Raw genomic sequence first — 13,733 nt, forward strand, 5'->3', positions numbered from 1 at the left:
ATCTTCCTGCTGGGCCAGCACCAGGGCTTCAAAGCGGCGCTCCTGCTCCTTTTGGAGCGTGACGAGTGCCTGGTGCTGGCTCTGCTGAGCCGTGGCGAGGGCATGGACCAAGTCCGCGAACGGGGAGGATTCCATGGGGCTGCTGGGTTGGTGCTCCACCTTGTCCCGGGTTTCAGCACCACTGTAGCGCGTATCGAGTGTGGGTGGAGCACAGAGGACGGCAGGACAGCGTTTGGAGGCAGGCAGGCGATTTATTTTAACTTTTCAGTAAAATCGCATTCACTCATTCACACGCACACACTTGTCTGGTCCCGGGTTGCGCTCCCTCTCCTCTCTCTCTGCCTCCTTAAATAGGGAGCGGTTACTGGGAAAACACACACACAAACACAGGTTAATTATCCTCAGGTGTCGCGATTCTGCCACTCACCTTCCCCGGCTCCACCCTCCTGTCACAGACCGGCGCTTGACCACGCCCCCGCTGCCACATACACTTTTTTAAAACATAATCTGTTAATCCCCTCCTAGAACTGCCACCTTATTGTGGTGGAGGGGTTTGTGTGCTTGAATGATCCTAGGAGCTATGTTGTCGGGGGCATTATGCCCCTGTTAGGGTTTCCCAAGGCAGACAGGTCCTAGGTGACAGGCCAGACCAAGAGCAGTTCACCAAAAAACCCCTATGGAGAAAAAATCCAGGACCGTGACGTCGCCCGGTAGGACGCAGCCGGGGCCCCACCCTGGAGCCAGGCCCGGGGTTGGGGCTCGTATGCGAGCGCTTGGTGGCCGGGCCTTTGCCCATGGGGCCTGGCCGGGCTCAGCCCGAAGAGGTGACGTGGGCCCGACCTCCTGTGGGTTCACCACCCACAGAGGTAGCAGTAGGGGTTTGGTGCAGTGTGGATTGGGTGGCAGTCGAAGGCAGGGGCCTCGACGACCTGATCCCCGGACACAGCGGCTGGCTGTTGGGACATGGAATGTCACTTCGCTGGGGGGGAAGGAGCCTGAGCTTGTGCGGGAGGTTGAGAGGTACCGGCTAGAGATAGTCGGGCTCACCTCCACGCACAGCTTGGGCTCTGGAACCCAGCTCCTCGAGAGGGGCTGGACTTTCCACTTCTTTGGAGTCGCCCGTGGTGAGCGGCGGCGGGCTGGTGTGGGCTTCCTTATAGCTCCCCAGCTCAGCCGCCATGTGTTGGAGTTTACCCCAGTGAACGAGAGGGTCGCCTCTCTGCGCCTTCGGATTGGGGAGAGGGCTCTTGCTGTTGTTTGTGCCTACAGGCCATATAGCAGTATAGAGTATCCAGCCTTCTTGGAGTCCCTGGGAGAGGTACTGAGGGGTGCTCAGACTGGGGACTCCATTGTGCTACTGGGGGACTTCAATGCTCACGTGGGCGATGACAGTGACACCTGGAGGGGCGTGGTTGGGAGGAACGGCCTCCCCGATCTGAACCCAAGTGGTGTTTTGTTATTGGACTTCTGTGCTAGTCACAGTTTGTCCATAACGAACACCATGTTCGAGCATAGGGGTGTCCATAAGTGCACGTGGCACCAGGACACCTTAGGTCGGAGGTCGATGATCGACTTTGTAGTCGTGTCATCTGATCTCCGACCCTATGTCTTGGACACTCGGGTGAAGAGAGGGGCTGAGTTGTCAACTGATCACCACCTGGTGGTGAGTTGGATCCGCTGGCGGAGGAGGAAGCTGGACAGACCTGGCAGGCCCAAACATATGGTGAGGGTCTGCTGGGAACGTCTGGCCGAGCACTCTGTTGAGGAGGTCTTTAACTCCCACCTCCGGGAGAGCTTTTCCCAGCTTCCGAGGGAGGCGGGGGACATTGAGTCTGAGTGGACCATGTTCTCTACCTCCATTGTGGATGCAGCTGTTCGGAGCTGTGGCCGCAAGGTCTCCGGTGCCTGTCGTGGCGGCAATCCCCGAACCCGGTGGTGGACACCGGAAGTAAGGGATGCCGTCAAGCTGAAGAAGGAGTCCTATCGGGCCATGTTGACCTCCGGGACTCCTGAGGCAGCCGACGGGTATCGGCAGGCCAGGCGTGCTGCAGCTCGGGCAGTTGCGGAGGCAAAAACTCGGAACTGGGAGGAGTTCGGGGAGGCCATGGAGAAGGACTATCGGTCGGCCTCGAAGAAATTCTGGCAAACCGTCCGGCGCCTCAGGAGGGGGAAGCAGTACTCTGCCAACACTGTTTACAGTGCGGGTGGGGAGCTGTTGACCTCGACTGGGGACATTGTCGGGCGGTGGAAGGAATACTTTGAGGATCTCCTCAATCCCACCGTCATGTCTTCCACTGAGGAGACTGAGGCTGATGACTCAGAGGTGGACTCGTCCATTACCCAAGCCGAAGTCACTGAGGTGGTTTGCAAGCTCCTCGGTGGCAAGGCACTGGGGGTGGATGAGATCCGCCCTGAGTATCTCAAGTCTCTGGATGTTGTGGGGCTGTCTTGGTTGACACGCCTCTGCAACATCGCGTGGCGGTCGGGGACAGTGCCTCTGGAGTGGCAGACTGGGGTGGTGGTCCCTCTTTTTAAGAAAGGGGACCGGAGAGTGTGCTCCAATTATAGGGGAATCACACTTCTCAGCCTCCCAGGGAAAGTTTACTCCAGGGTACTGGAGAGGAGAATTCGACGAATAGTCGAACCTCGGATCCAGGAGGAACAATGCGGTTTTCGTCCTGGTCGCGGAACACTGGACCAGCTCTATACCCTTCATAGGGTGCTCGAGGGTTCATGGGAGTTTGCCCAACCAGTCCACATGTGCTTTGTGGATCTGGAGAAGGCATTCGACCGTGTCCCCCGTGGTATTCTGTGGGGGGTGCTTCGGGAGTATGGGGTTCGGGGCTCTTTGCTAAGGGCTGTCCGGTCCCTGTACGAACGGAGCAGGAGTCTGGTTCGCATTGCCAGCAGTAAGTCAGACCTGTTCCCAGTGCATGTTGGACTCCGTCAGGGCTGCCCTTTGTCACCGGTTCTGTTCATAATTTTTATGGACAGAATTTCTAGGCGCAGCCAGGGGCCGGAAGGAATCCTGTTTGGGAACCACAGGATTTCATCTCTGCTTTTTGCGGATGATGTTGTCCTGTTGGCTTCTTCAAACCAGGACCTTCAGCATGCACTGGGGCGGTTTGCAGTCGAGTGTGAAGCGGCTGGGATGAGAATCAGCACCTCCAAGTCCGAGGCCATGGTTCTCGACCGGAAAAGGGTGGCTTGCCCTCTCCAGGTTGGTGGAGAAGTCCTGCCTCAAGTGGAGGAGTTTAAGTATCTCGGGATCTTGTTCACGAGTGAGGGAAGGATGGAGCGTGAGATCGACAGGCGGATCGGTGCAGCCTCCGCAGTGATGCGGTCGCTTTACCGGTCCGTCGTGGTGAAGAAGGAGCTGAGCCAAAAGGCGAAGCTCTCAATTTACCGGTCGATCTACGTTCCGACTCTCACCTATGGTCATGAGCTTTGGGTAATGACAGAAAGAAAAAGATCGCGGATACAAGCGGCTGAAATGAGTTTCCTTCGCAGGGTGGCTGGGCGCTCCCTTAGAGATAGGGTGAGAAGCACAGTCACTCGGGAGGAGCTCGGAGTAGAGCCGCTGCTCCTCCACATCGAGAGGAACCAGCTGAGGTGGCTCGGGCATCTTTTTCGGATGCCTCCTGGACGCCTCCCTGGGGAGGTGTTCCAGGCATGTCCCCCCGGGAGGAGGCCCCGGGGAAGACCCAGGACACGCTGGAGGGACTATGTCTCTCGGCTGGCCTGGGAACGCCTCGGTGTTCTTCCCGAGGAGCTGGCCGAGGTGTCTGGGGAAAGGGAAGTTTGGGCTTCCATGCTTAGACTGCTGCCTCCGCGACCCGGTCCTGGATAAGCGGAAGAAGACGAGACGATAATCTGTTAATGTGGCATCATCACCATACAAATCCCAGTACAAGCTGTTAATATAGATACAGTATGTTTTTGAAAGAGTGCATTAATATCAACTTTGTAGCCATAATTATTATCAAAGCTGCTGCTGTTATAGAAAATGAATCAACATCTTCTGACCAATCAGAATGAAGCATTCAGCAGTAGGCATGTTCCCATGCCATTATCCACTTCATACTGACTTGTAAAGGGGTACAACTTTGACACTTTTAATCAAACGTCTTGTAGCATGAAAGAGAATGTTTCCACCATTACTCCAATAGTACAGAGATGAAGAATAGCTGAAAGTTCTAAACACTTTATAAATACGTCATTGAGATTGTCTTAATACATACAACCCCGATTTCAAAAAAGTTGAGACAAAGTACAAATTGTAAATAAAAACGGAATGCAATGATGTGGAAGTTTCAAAATTCCATATTTTATTCAGAATAGAACATAGATGACATATCAAATGTTTAAACTGAGAAAATGTATCATTTAAAGAGAAAAATTAGGTGATTTTAAATTTCATGACAACAACACATCTCAAAAAAGTTGGGACAAGGCCATGTTTCCCACTGTGAGACATCCCCTTTTCTCTTTACAACAGTCTGTAAACGTCTGGGGACTGAGGAGACAAGCTGCTCAAGTTTAGGGATAGAAATGTTAACCCATTCTTGTCTAATGTAGGATTCTAGTTGCTCAACTGTCTTAGGTCTTTTTTGTCGTATCTTCCGTTTTATGATGCGCCAAATGTTTTCTATGGGTGAAAGATCTGGACTGCAGGCTGGCCAGTTCAGTACCCGGACCCTTCTTCTACGCAGCCATGATGCTGTAATTGATGCAGTATGTGGTTTGGCATTGTCATGTTGGAAAATGCAAGGTCTTCCCTGAAAGAGACGTCAGGTTTTTTTTTTTTTCTTTTTTATCAGACATCTAGTTTTTGGGTTTGTTTACCTGACATGTTTCGACGTACAACTGTCGTCTTCCTCAGAGTGTCACCGGATGTTAATTGGTGACGCATCTTTTATCAGCTGATGTTTCTGAAGGCGTGGCCTTCCTGTCTGGATTGACAGGTCGGTCACGCCTTCTACTGTCTGTTTGTCCCCTGCAAGATGGCACTCCAGGTGTGGGAGAGCATGTATGCTCCCTCATCCCGGTTGATGGTCCTCGGGCTTCGCTTACGGATCTCCATGGCCTCCCTGATCCAGCGCTGATGTTTGTTATCTTCTGTGCGGATGACTCTGGCATTCCCCCAGTCCATAATATGATTTTCCCTTTTACAGTGATCTGTTATAGCTGACTTATAATTTTCCTGTTGTGCCTTTTCTTTTATTGTTCGGGTTTGTCTTGTAGCTGTCTCCTTTTCGCACTCTTTCTTATGTTCATTTTTTCTTGTGTTGAAACTCCTTCCTGTCTCCCCAATGTAAGTTTTATTGCATAATTGACATGGAATCTCATATATGGTGTTGCATCTGTTGTCCGGATGTATTCTGTCTTTGGGATGAACCAGGATCTGACGGAGTGTTGTGTATGGTTTGACAGGTGTGTTAATGTTGTGTTTCCTCATTGCTCTTTGAATGTGTTCAGTTATTCCCCTAATGTATGGTAATGTCACTACTCCCCTGTGTTCTTGTTTGTTGGTTTGTTTTTTCTCTTTCTTCTGTGTTTTGTTGTTCTTAACCTGTTCCGTCCCTTTTGATATTGCCCATTGTGGATATTGACATGAACGCACAGCAATAATTATAGATCCACAGGACAAAGAACAGGAGAAACAACATATACAACATGCACTGAAGGCATGTCAATATCCTGAGCCCATTTTGTGATTTCCAATACAGAAGCATGCCTGTATGTGATGCAGTGCCGTCTAAGGGCCCGAAGATCACGGGCACCCAGTATGGTTTTCCAGCCTTGACCCTTACGCACAGAGATTCTTCCAGATTCTCTGAATCTTTTGATGACATTATGTGTAGTGGTGCTCCTGCGCCTTTAAGTGCCGCCATCGCAGTATACAGCGTCATGCTGACGTCATTACGTGCGCCGGTAGCCTCAGTATGGCTGGGAACCCTTAAAAGCGTACAGCCACCGCTACCAGCGAGCAAGCTTTGTTGGTTGTACTCGTACCGGCATTTGGTTTGCTGTTGTGCTTGGCCTGGGAGCTGCTTCAGCTGTGTAGGCAGCGCGTGGTGGGCTCACGCTCTCAATGGAAGGTATGTGGACCGACATTTCCTTGGTTGAGAGAGGAGATCTAACGTAGCATGGATTCTTGCTAATGCGAGCATCTCGCATTGTTTGTTTTAGCGTCTTCACTGGGAGGCTAACCACCATAGCCTGCTTGTCCGTACACTTGTACCAGTATCTGGTATGCTGTTGTGCCCGTCCTGGGAGCTGCTTCTGATACGTAGCTTCTCGCTAACATGGGGTTCAGCTTTATGTCTTTGCATTGTCCCATGGCTAATGCTTCCTCCTTCCACGCAGGGTAACCGTTTGTGGTGTTGTGTCTCTCTGAGCATCTGGCTCACTCGGTTTCTGCGTATATTGGTATCTATATCATCGGGCTTCGGGTAAGTAATGTTATTTTTAAGACTGTCATGTATTGCGACTAGTAACGTTTAATAACTAGCTTAGCTAATCCGGCAACCCTTGTTTGCCTTTAGGTCCGGGCGCTGTGCTACGATTGGGCCTGCCCTATGGATCTTCGTATCCACCTCTCCTGTTTTCGGCTGCTGTTCTGCTTTTGATTCATTGGGCTATGGCCCTCATGCTGCGGTACAGGAATGTTTGTTGTGCAGCCGCACTCTATTGAGGGGCAGCACACCATAGCAGTAATCGCCGCGAGTGAGCGAGGGCCCATTGTAACGTGTGTGTGTGTGTTTGAGTGTGTGTTAGTGTGTGTGTGGTTGCATGTTGGTGTGCATGTGGTTGTGTGTTTTATGTGGAGGTGAGAGAGTGCGAGTGTGAGTTGGGTGGGAAGTGGGTGCTAGGTGCCCATTAGTGGGTACAGTGTTTTGTGTTTGACTGCTTTGGTTTTTGTATTTATTTTGGTTTGTTTTTTGTGTATTTTGTTTGCATTTCTTTTGTACTCATCTCGTGGGGTATTGGTTGTGCTACAGGGCTTGGGTGGGCTTCACTTTGGTCCTCACGAATGCTGTGCTGGTTAAGGTGCCTTGCTGTGCCCTTTTGGGGGGGGGGATGCAATATTTGCTGTGCCCTTGGGGATGCAATATTTGCTGTGCCCTTGGGGATCCGATATTTGCTGTGATTGGTGTATAGCGTGCTTTGTGTGTGTGCTATCACTTGAGTTGTGAATTGCCCGACTACCGGCCCTGTGGTCTTGGCCGGCACCGCGAATCTGTGTACAGTGTGCTTTTATATTTTTTGTCCTTTTCTTTTGACTCTAAATTGTTTTTTTTATGTTGTACTGTACCATTGGTGGGCCAATTAACCCCCACCCCCACCACAGTGTGTGTGTGTGTGTGTGTGTGTGTGTGTGTGTGTGTGCGTGGACCGTGCACTACTGACTGTTTAAAGATTTTATTAATGAGAATGTTTAAAGGAAAATAAACATTTATACGATTTGAAATAGAACCTTGTCTCTGTTCACTTTGCACGAACCTGAGCGCCTTTGGCGGGTAAACTGTGAATCCACTTTAGTTCCAGGGGGGATTTGTCTTCCCCTGGTGGTGTAGTCGAAAATACATTCTCTCTGCCACCTACTACATATTGGCGTAGCCAGCAGGATTTGCATGAAAACAGAGACGGGTGTTCTATTGGGTAGATCGGTTGATCATTCTAGTGATATAAGTCGGTTGTATGGTCATTGTATGTAAGGATGTATGTCGTATGGGTGTTTGAATGAATGAGTATTGTTGAGTGTGTGGCGTGAGTTCTTTTCCCTTTGTCTAGGAGCAGAGCAGCAGCCGGCTTCAGGAGACTGCAGCCCTTTGGAGTTCCTGCTGGCCATTTTCATAAGTTTAAATATTCTAAAATTTGTTCGGTGCTTTTGTACGGCATGTCTGAGGAGGATCACGAGCTTAGGGACCAATTGGCTCAGATGAGAGCCAAGAATGAGTGCTTAAGAGCTGCTCAAGCCACGCACGCTCCGACCGCGAGTGCAGCCAGTTCTAGTGCGTCTACAGTATCTACTACCGAACGACTACTCTTTGTCCCTAGGGAAAAGAAGTGCCCATATTTTAGGGGAAGTGTAGGTATAAGCATCGAGGCGTGGAAGGAGGAAGCGGAGGCCTGTATGCGGGCCCGTCACCTTTCTACAATCGATAAAGCCTACTTCCTCTTCGATCATTTGGAGGGCGAAGCACGGGAAGAGATTCGGTATAGGTTGAAGGAGGAAAAGGAAAACCCGGAGAAGATTCTTGAAATTTTGCAGGAGCTGTACGGTTGCCCACAATCATATGTTGCTTTGCAGGAAGCTTTCTTTTCTAGAAAACAGCAAGAGGGAGAGTCACTACTGGAGTTCTCGATCGCCCTGATGACCTTGATAGATAAGGTTAAACGGAGCGCGCTTGAGGGTATTCTTAATGCAGATGTTTTGCTGCATCATCAGTTTGTGGAACATGTTAGTGAGGGTGCGTTGCGTCGTGACTTGAAGAGTTTCATTAGGTCTAAACCAATGGCTACGTTAATCGAGGTTCGTAAGGAAGCCATTCGCTGGGAACAGGAGGGCTCTTCTGTACCCTTACGGCCACGTAGTTTCTCTCTACCCTCCGGCGATCGAGTCTTTGGGGTCCCCGGTACATCTTGTGTTGTGACCAGTGGTCCTCATGGGGGCCCCCGACCAGGTCTGACATGGAGCAATTAAAGGCTGACATGGCAAAGTTGATGGAATTGGTGCAACAACAGCAGCTTCAGCTGCAAACTCTTTCCCAAGGTGCGGCTGCACGGGAGGAGCCGCGGCGGCGTGGCCGGTCTTCTCGGGAGGGGCCCATCATCTGCAGACGCTGCCGTCAACCAGGCCATTATGCCGGCAACTGCGATGGGGAGCGAGTGGTGGGGCCCTCACAAGTCCTTCCATACCGAGGCCCTAGGCCCCTAGAGGGTCGGCCTTTCCACTCAAACCAGCCATCGGAAAACTAATGCCCGCTGGACTGAAGAGCCACAGTCCGGAGGGGGCTTCTCAGGGCTCAGGCATTCAGCTTGCGTCTCTCATCGCTGCCAATGCTTTATTGTCCAATTGTCCACATTTGCTTGTCATAATGGGTGGGGTCCAGGTTCCATGTCTTATCGATACCGGGTCTATGGTGTCAACTATAACTGAAAGTTTCTTCTCGGCCCATTTCGAATCTTTGGGGCCGGAGCATTTACAATCATGCCACTGGCTGCAATTTCGAGCCGCTAATGGCCTAGAGATTCCATACTTAGGCTACCTGGAACTGGACGTTGAGCTCTGTGGTAAGAGTATGCATGACTGCGGTGTTTTGGTTGTTCGCGACCCCCCGGGGGGCATGGTCGCCAAGGTTCCGGGGGTTCTTGGCATGAATGTGATTAGCAGGTGCTACCAGGAATTATTCGGGCAGCATGGCCCCACGCTTTTCGATCTCCTGTCTGTGTCTACAGCCCCACAGCCGGTGGTGGAAGTGCTGCAGCATTGCCATCGGGCCGAAGTTCAGTCCCCAATCACGACCAGTGGTGTCATGAACGTTGGGGGTCGAAGGCCATGGCGGGTTCTGGGGGGAACTATGAAGATGGTCACTGCCACCTGTCCAGAGCAGCATTCAGGACTTGGCACGCTGTTCGAGCCGATGGACTGGGGGTTGCCAGGAGGGTTGCTGGTGTCCCCAGCTCTTGTGCAGGTGGTGCGTGGCTCAGTGCAGGTCCCGGTAGTTAATGTGGGTTGTACTGACATCCTACTTTACCCTCGTACCAGGCTTGGGCAGCTGAGCCCCGTGTTTATCGTTAGCTTACCATGGGACGTGGTAGAAGTCCATTCGGTTGCCGCCACGACCGGTCCCCCTTCGCCTGCCCCGTTGTCAGTGGAGGAGCAGATCAGGGCGGTAGACTTGTCCCCTTTAGCTGAGGAGGAGCAGTCCCAGGTTCGTGCGTTGCTATTGAGGTATTCCTCTGTGTTTTCTGCCCACGAGGGTGACTTGGGTTGTACCACCCTCATTTCCCATGACATCCCACTGTTGGATCCGGCCCCGGTTAGGCAGCGCTATAGGTGCATTGCCCCCTCTGATTACGAGGCTGTAAAAACCCACATCAACCAGCTTCTTCAGGCAAAGGTCATCAGAGAAAGCAGCAGTCCATTCGCCTCACCTTTGGTTTTAGTGAGGAAAAAGGATGGAAGCTTAAGGCTTTGCGTGGACTACCATCTGCTGAATGCGAGGACTCGGAAGGACGCCTTCCCTCTTCCTCGAATTGAGGAGACGTTGGATATGTTGGCCGGCGCCCGCTGGTTCTCCACAATGGACCTAGCCAGTGGGTACAATCAAGTCCCTGTGTCGGAGGGTGATCGGGCCAAAACGGCATTTTGTACACCATTCGGGCTGTTTGAGTGGAACAGAATGCCGTTTGGTCTCTGCAATGCGCCAAGCACTTTCCAGAGATTAATGCAACACATGTTTGGTGACCAACAGTGCCATTCCATACTGCTGTATCTGGACGACATCGTCATCTTTTCGTCCACTGTAGCGCAACATCTGCAGCGGTTGGAGTTGGTCTTGACACGGTTGCAGGCGGAGGGGCTGAAGGCCAAGTTAGGGAAGTGTGCGTTCTTTAAACCGGAGGTTTGCTACTTGGGACACGTCATCTCCCAGCAGGGAGTCTCTACCGACCCTGATAAAGTGGAAGCGGTCTTAAAATGGCGGCGACCTACCAATGTGTCTGAGCTTCGCTCATTTCTTGGTTTCGCCAGCTATTATCGGCGGTTCGTCAAGGGCTTTGCAAAATTGGCAGCCCCATTACATCGACTGGTAGCCGAATTGGGCGGCAGCAGATCTAGACGGGCATCAGGGCAGAGGCTCCAGGACGCTTGGTTGGGGGAGTGTGAGGCGAGTTTTGAAGGGCTCAAAAATAAGCTTGTTTCTGCGCCAGTGCTGGCCTATGCAGATTTTAGCCAGCCCTTCATCCTGGAAGTAGACGCAAGCTATAGTGGCTTAGGTGCGGTGCTTTCCCAGGAAATGGATGGCAGGGTTCGGCCGGTAGCATACGCCAGTAGGTCCTTGAGACCAACTGAGCGAAACATGAGTAATTATAGCTCCATGAAACTTGAGTTTCTCGCCCTAAAGTGGGCCATTACAGAGAAATTCAGGTAGTATTTACTGGGGCAGAAGTGCGTAGTTTACACAGATAACAACCCTTTGAGCCACCTCACCTCCGCGAAGCTGGGGGCCATAGAACATCGATGGGCAGCCCAGTTGGCATCTTTTGGTTTCGAACTTAAGTACCGGTCAGGAAAGTCCAACCGTAATGCCGACACTCTTTCGCGGCAGTACTCATTGGACGATGAGGGTGCGTGTGATTTGGCTTCAGGAACTGCAGTCCCCAGACTGCTGCAGCAGGTAGCAGTTCATGGTGGCAGTATTAAAGCCACTCAATTGGTAGTTTCTGTGTTGCCGTCCCATGCCCCTCCTGACCTGTGTGCTTTACAGGTGAGTGACCCCATTATTCAGCCGTTCTTGGTCTTTTGGAAGGACTGTAGGTGGCCGACTCATGCAGAAAGGGAAGCCCTCCCGCCCCTGGCTCTGGTCTTGCTGCGGCAGTGGGACCGGTTGATTGAAATCGAGGGGGTACTTTACCCCCGTGTCTTGTATCCCAGTGGTCATGAAGAGTGTCGTCAGCTGATTTTCCCAGCCGCTTTACGGTCAGAGGTCTTGCAACAACTCCATCAACAGCATGGCCACCAAGGGGTCAATCGGACCCTGGAGCTGGTCTGGCAACGGTGCTATTGGCCACGAATGTTCGCGGACGTCTGCCAGTGGTGTGAGGAGTGCCTGCGATGCCAGGTGGCTAAGGAAATTGCTCCCTCTGCCTCCACGTTCATGGGCCATCTGCTGGCCTCTTGGCCCAACGAGACGGTGGCCGTGGACTTTACCGTCCTGGAGCCCACATCCGGGGGGATAGAGAATGTCCTAGTAATTACGGACGTTTTCAGCAAGTATTCCATTGCCGTTCCTACACGGGATCAGCGGGCCCCGACCGTGGCCCAGGCCTTGATAACTGAGTGGTTCTACCAGTTCGGTATTCCCAATAGGCTTCATTCGGATCAGGGGCGCTGTTTCGAGGGCATCCTAATCCAACAACTCTGTAGCATGTACGGTATCCAGAAATCACGAACGACTCTGTATCATTCGGCCGGTAACGGCCAATGTGAGCGGTTTAACCGTACATTGCACAACCTGCTGTGCACTCTGCCGGCCTCCCGCAAGTGTGACTGGGCCACCTGTTTGCCATATGTGCTCTTCTGCTATAACACCACCCCGCATCAGGCTACGGGGGAATCTCCTCATTTCTTGATGTTCGGGCAGGAACTGCAGCTGCCAGTGGATTTTCTTCTTGGTCGAGTTCGGCTGCCGGTCCAGGGACAGGTGTGTGACTGGATACAGGAACACCAGACCCGGCTCCAAGTGGTGTTCAATGGGGCTAGGGAACGTCTGGCCGCGGCGGCAGAATATCGCAAAGACAGGCATGATGCACGGGTGCGGGGTCCTGCTTTAAAAGTAGGACAGCTGGTGTATGTACGCGATCTTGGGGTATGGGGTCGAAACAAAATCCAGGACCAGTGGAGCCCCTTGGTACACACGGTGGTGCGGGCTCCTTCGGAAGCTGGGGCCGTGTACACAATTGCCCCTGTCGGGGACCCGACAAAGGTGAAGCAAGTGCATCGGAGCATGCTGAAAGGACTGGTGGGGCCGTATGACCCCGCCACTCCTTTAGGTTTGGTTCAACCAGGAGCCCCAACTCCCGCTGACTCAGGGGAGCTGTCTAGCGAAGAAGATGTCCTCCTCGGGGAGCAGGCAAGTGGCCCTGGCCTGTATGTTCTTGCCGGGCCCGATGCACCTCGGGGTGATGTTCACGGAGGAGGTGAGAGTACTCGGGACGCCCCTTCCAACAGCCTGGCTGCGGGCCCATTGGTCACTCAGCCGCCTGTACCCAGCCTTGGTAGTAGCGAGCAGCCTCAGCGTCGCACCACTCGAGCCACGGTGGGACAACATTCTAACCCCCATCGGTTGCCCTGTGGGGTAAGGACCACTAACCGGTGATGGGGCTTCACTCTTGGGGTTCTAGGTAGTACGAGTTGTATCATCGGGCCGACAATAAACGATGGGGGGGTAGATTGTAGTGGTGCTCCTGCGCCTTTAAGTGCCGCCGTCGCAGTATACAGCGGAAGGCTGATGTCATTACATGCGCCGGTAGCCTCAGTATGGCTGGGAACCCTTAAAAGCGTACAGCCACCGCTACCAGTGAGCAAGCTTTGTTGGTTGTACTTGTACCGGCATTTAGTTTGCCGTTGTGCTCGGCCTGGGAGCTGCTTCAGCTGTGTAGGCAGCGCGTGGTGGGCTCACGCTCTCAACGGAAGGTATGTGGACCGACATTTCCTTGGTTGAGAGATGAGATCTAACATTGCATGGATTCTTGCTAATGCGAGCATCTCGCTTTGTTTGTTTTAGCGTCTTCACTGGGAGGCTAACCACCGTAGCCTGCTTGTCTGTACACTCGTACCAGTATCTGGTATGCTGTTGTGTCCGTCCTGGGAGCTGCTTCTGGTACGTAGCTTCTCGCTAACATGGGGTTCAGCTTTATGTCTTTGCATTGTCCCGTGGCTAACACTTCCTCCTTCCACACAGGGTAACCGTTTGTGGTGTTGTGTGTCTCTGAGCATCTGG

The sequence above is a fragment of the Neoarius graeffei genome, chromosome 19 (assembly GCF_027579695.1).
Source record: "Neoarius graeffei isolate fNeoGra1 chromosome 19, fNeoGra1.pri, whole genome shotgun sequence".
Lineage (NCBI taxonomy): Eukaryota > Metazoa > Chordata > Actinopteri > Siluriformes > Ariidae > Neoarius > Neoarius graeffei.